We start from the raw sequence: 6,000 nt of genomic DNA, 5'->3' as shown, positions 1-6,000 counted from the left end.
AGAGACAGGAGAGGTGGGGGAGCACAGTAGTTTTTTTGTTGTTTGCTTTTTTGTTTGTTTTTAAATTGATGTTCTTATTTGAATGTTTCATTTTTTATTTCTTATTTTTATTATTTCTTTTAAGGCTTTCCTTTTGGGGAGGATGCCACAAGGGTAAAGGGCAAATACAGAGGTACTAGGAAATAAGTGGGATTGTGATACATGATATGAAATTCCCAAAGAATCAATAAAAAATTATGTTTAAAAAAGAGAAGGAAAATAGCATTGAGCAGCCGACTTTAGGGACAAATCCAACGAAAGGGTGCTGTGCTGCCCTCAGAGGTGAAGCTTTCTTCACCTGACCTTCAGCAAGCTCTTCTATAACTGTATATGCATGTATAGATGGGAATACACACACACACACACACACACACACACACACACACACACACACACACACACACAGTCTTTAGGCCACCAGGAGAAACAGGTAGCATTTTAGCATTTGATCACAATTTGAACCATTTGGATAAGTGACTATATCAGAATTTGAGCCCAAAACACCACATACACACACACACACACACACACACACACACACAGAGAGAGAGAGAGAGAGACAGAGAGACAGAGACAGAGAGAGAGAGAGAGAGAGGGGAAGAAATATGCATATACATTAGTATCCTTATTAAAGATTATATGACTAATGCCTTTATGGTCCAATCTTGTTATATGCTTCAGATTATTTTCTTCTAGTTTTTTAGGAGTAGGGTGGGTATTTGCTCATGTGAGTGCAGATGCATGTGCATGTGTGTGTGTGGAGGCTAGAGACAAAACTTGGATGTCATTCTTCAGAAGTCATCCACCTTGCTTTTGAGGCAGGAACTATCAATAGCCTGTAGCTCACCATATAGACTAGACTGGCTGGTCAGTGTACCTCAAGGATCTGTCTATGTCTACATCCCCAACTTGGGATTACATTTGCATGTCACATCTACCATTTCTACATGGGTTCTGGAGATTGGATTTCAGTTCTCATGCTTGAATAGCAAGCACTTTACTGATTGACCTAGTACTTTATTTCTGTTTGTAGTTCTTTATAAGTGTATGTGTGCATGTGTGTGCTTGTATGTGCTCATGTATATGTGAGTATGTGTGACTGCATGCTCACATACACACATGTATGTGTGTGTCTGTTTTCTTGTGAGACAAGGTCTTGCTATGTAGCCTGAGTTGTTCCGGAATTCTCTCTTGATTATTTGGATTATAGGTGTTTGCCACTATGTCAAGCTCAAGTTAGTTCCTTGGGATCAATTATAAGCACATTTTAGGAGAAAAAATATAATCACTCTTGGTCTTTTTATACATGTCTCCAAAAGGCCATGTAGAAAGTTTGTGGTCTCCTGTGCTTCTTGCTGCCCGTTACCTGGCTTGGGTGGGATGTGGATGGTGGAGGTGGGGGTGCTCTCACACTGCGGCATTGCCTGGAGTTCTGACTGTCCCTTGATTGACAAAGATCAGGTAAGGAAGCAACTGAGTGTTTCCACTTCAGTTTGTCCACTGTGGAGCCCAGGGAGCAATGGTGAGTCCGTCACCCAGCAGAGGGCCAGCGTTGTCCTTCAGGAGTTGGCTCAGGTGTTTAAGCTGCTGCTCTCAGACTAATGTGGCCACATTACACAGATGAGGCCAAGGAGGTTCATTCTGAGCATCTCTGGGGACTGCTGTGGGGACAGGAGCAGAGAGCGAAGGACACTAATAGGTTTGATTCAGACTACTCAAGCTGCTAAAAGCATCATTCCTAGAGAAACACAACCAACCCGTTACAAATATTCTGGCCATTTGCTATTATCATAGAGCAAGTCCTCTAAGTAGAGTATAACCTATAAATTATTGTATAAATGCGTTCACTGTTCCTCTTGGTATTTTTTTTTTTATGTTTTTGTTCTATAGCAGCTGAGTTGAGCATATTCTTTGCTATTCTTTGGTTTATTCATCTATTCATGCCCAAATGCTGATTTACTGTTAATCATGCAAAAGATATGCCATGCATAGTCGCCCCCCCCCCCACTGGTGAAGATAGAGGCTTAAGAATTGAATCCAACCAATGTCTGCTAATTTGACATGTGAGAGCTGGGACAGGAGCCATGGGTGACATCCCTTCCTTAGGAAATCCAGGGCAGCTTCCTAGGATAGGAGGACCCTTTCTTCTACTCTGAGGGAGTTTCATCTGACCCAGGGGAAGCAACAGGATGGGTGTGATAATGTAGCTACAATATCTGGCAGACAAACACTGAGAATATGGTAATTAACTTCTGGGATAAAATCTCCTGGAGAATGCTAAATTTGGAGCTGGACAGACTAGTGAGGCATGGCCATGAAAGTCCCTCAGGGCCATGTATCATGGCTTGAACTTAAATGGTGAATTATATGGAGACCCTCTCTGGGGTCTTTCTCAATGGCTCCCAAACAGTGTGTCTTATATAACCTGCCTCAGGATATCTGGGATACTGCACTATTTAAAACTCTCCACTACTCGAAAGTAATAATTGAGAAGGGCTGTTTGTTAATGAAGTTATCCAAACTGTATTTTGGAATGATGGCTCTGGGCCCCATCAGGGTTCATTTGGAAATAAAGCAATGGATGGCAATACTATAGGGCTGGCCATAGCCTGCAGTGGAAAGTGTGGAAATGTTTAGAAGACAAAGCAAAGTGAGGGGATTGTTGTATACGTGTCTCATTGGAGAGATCTCAACTGGGAGGAAAGTTATGACAAGTACAGACAATGATATTCAAATAATGAAAAGGTTGATATGGACAGTAGTTGGGGGGAAAGAAGAAAGCTGGCAATGTGCTGAGGAAAGTCAGAATTAAAAGAACAAAAGAAAGGGCTGAGAAGAGAAGGGAATGATGCTGAAGAGTGAAGAACCAAAGGAAACAGAAGGAGGAGTACACAGAGATTGAATGGACCACTGTGTTTGAATAAGGACGTTTGGTTTCCTCCCAGGCCAAGGGTTCTCCCCACCTTCCTTTCCGGGAACTTAGCTTGACACTGTGGGTTCCAGCTGTAGACTTCTCCTTTTCGGTGTGTCACCTCTTAACATCGTTATCTCAGTCCTTACCCATGACCATGCCATTCCTCTAAGATCTGTTGGGTAGACATCTCTAATGACGGTCTATACCTACTATGAACAAGAGCCACTGGCATGAACACACCCATCACTTGTTCAATGGGCCTTGCCTAAGCTAGATACAACTATGTGAAAGAGGGAAATAATTCAGAACTACATGGAGTGACTCACTTAACTGTCTAGCGAACTGCTTAGGCCAGCTCATTAGGGACCAGTGGAACTGGCCCTACTTCTTGCCACGGAAGAGTGAAGCCAGATCCCAGAAACTTCTAGATTTCATGATAAAGCTGAAAATGAACTTTAATGCCATGTGATTGGGTCTGCATGGGTTGTTCCTTATGCTGTTATGTATCTAGACTAGCCTCTCTTGGATATGCTGTGCGTGTCTTGATGGTGGCATGCAAAAGAATTTCCCCACACTTGCATAGAATAGGGCTCACACAGGTGGAGCACAGCAATAATGGGTCCACAGGCCTGGCTGAGAATGGATAATGGAGTTTGTATCCAAATTACTCACCCTCCCTAAAGTACATTCTTTGTAAGCCTGCTGCATCTGCTGATCTGGCAATGTTCTCTGAAGATGAGATGCAGTGTGGAGTTGATTATCTTTGTTCTCTGCACTTGATTCAGCTGTCACTCACAGAGCAGGGCCAGTGCCTAACAGGAAAGTTATTTTCATATTGAGGTAAGACTGGATGAATGGTAGAAAGTGAATTAGCCTCATGTCTCTTTGCCTAAACTCTGAAATGGTCTCCAAACGTGTGAGATTTGAAGGCTAGAACTTGTTCCTCCTAGGATGGTAGTCTGTTAACCTCACTCAACACCAGCAAATCTAACCCCAGGATTGCCATATCCAGATGGGATGTAGAGAAAAGAAAACATAGTCTTGGGAATTAAAGTAAGTTCTTCTTGTTTATAATAAATTTTAGATGCCAGTGAGAAGATCAAATCAAAGTGGATGAACTTGTGTTTAAAATTTCCAAATAGCCAGTGGGTCTAGGGAAGACCCTGGATTTTATCCTACTTGAGACCAAAACCCTCGGCTGGTTATTGTATCATGGACACTAGTAAAAGGCACATAGTCATGGAGAGAGGAGTTAACTACCCAGGGAAAAGCAAGTGGCATGAGATTCACATTGGCTTGTTTGCTTCCACATTCTCTCTAGGTTTTACATACCAACAAGAGGAGACCTCTTGTGTGGATGTAGCTGAATGGCAAGAGGAGGGTGCCAAGCTGACAAACCTACTTCAGGTATCATCAGTGAGCAAGCTTACTCTGTCTGTGAGAGGGTAAGAATATGAGGTGAACTCAATGTAGCTTACTGTAACACAATCCTGAGAAAGAGGCCTGGATTCTGGACACAAATAACCAAAACTAATTGGGGATGCTCAGGGACCCGGTGGACTTTCTCCCCAAGCGGTGGCTACTTTGAACTGGATATAATAGTTTTGTGCTATTAATTCAATTAAATATTTAAGTTCTGTAATAATGTGTGGCATTTGTCATAAGCTGTATCTTAGTTGAAATACATGATGCACTTGTGCATATGGCTTGGAAGCTCATGAAATATAGAACAGTTAATTTCATCTTGAGACTTCCAATGCTGTGTGAAACTGGTATGCCATCCTCAATACATTTGCTCTTAAAAATAGACTAAAATATCTCCTTCCACTCTTCAGTTGCCCATCAAATACAGCAGGAGCACCTTCACCAGAGACCTGTAGCCTTTTCTTAATCATCCCTTAAAATATTTCAAGAAGATTCTACATTTCTATAGCCCCTAACTCTGTACAACAGTATGGCTATTTCCTTGACTTGTGGGTATGAAAAACTGGATATTCCTGTCCCTGTGTGTTCAGCATCTTTAAGTTGAGAGCGTCTGTCTGATGATTCTTAGCAGAATAGCTCCATTTCTGTTCATCCTATTAATTGAATAACTGGATAACTGGTCCATTTATAGTCACTCATTACTCATTTCAAAAGAAAACATATTTTCTTGCATCTGGGGCCTTTCTCTGTTTCAAGTACCTTACCACTGTCTTTACCACCCATGACCTTGCTGTAACTAGAAGGAGTGGCATGCTTTCTAAGATGGTCTGTAATATGTCTTTGTTCACATCTGTTGTCTGAGCACAATTTTGGTGATAAGAACTACGTACTGGTAAATGTCAAGGCATCACTACAGTTGATGCTATAGCAACAACAACAATAATAATAATAATAATGGACCTGTGTAAACAGACTCAGAAGACATTTCCCTTACAGAGGAATATTCTAGAGTATTCCAAAATGTTTCAGAATTGTCTTTAAATGGGTAAAACACAAAATTCCAATTTGGTTCTCAGATGTTTGCCCCCCAGTGTCTTTTCTGATCATGATTCTTGCTTTCTGCATGCCCTGCAGCACCTAGAAGACCACCCAGTGGAGGCAACCTTGAATAGAACAACAATCACAGTGAGGTCTCCTCCTCAGACTCCTCTGCTCTTCCTTCATGCCTTCTACTTTGGATGCCCACATTTGCTTACGTGAGTTTCCTGTGTCTCTGGCTTACTGACCCCATTCTCCTCCATTGTCATTTAGTTCCCTTCTCACTTTAGGTTTCTCTGCATTCTGATTTGGATTGTGTGTTCAGGGGTTGTTGTCAGGTCCAATTTCCTCCTGCCGTGGTAGCCTGGTCCTCACGTAATTAGGTGAAAGGGATGATGGGTGTAAAAGAAGCTTTGTTAATAAGAGTGGTAGAGATGGGGACTCTGGGTTCAGGAACCTGGAGAAATTGTTTTCAGGCAGAGGTTGCAGTGATATTACTGAAGGAGGAGCTGTCAGCCTGGATCCCTGGAGACAGTTTGCATTTTGGAATAGGGAGAGGTTGGAGCTATAAGGAAAAGCTCATT

Source organism: Peromyscus leucopus, chromosome 10 (assembly GCF_004664715.2).
Source record: "Peromyscus leucopus breed LL Stock chromosome 10, UCI_PerLeu_2.1, whole genome shotgun sequence".
In the NCBI taxonomy this organism is placed as follows: Eukaryota; Metazoa; Chordata; class Mammalia; order Rodentia; family Cricetidae; genus Peromyscus; species Peromyscus leucopus.
Note: the sequence above shows the minus strand (reverse complement) of the source record.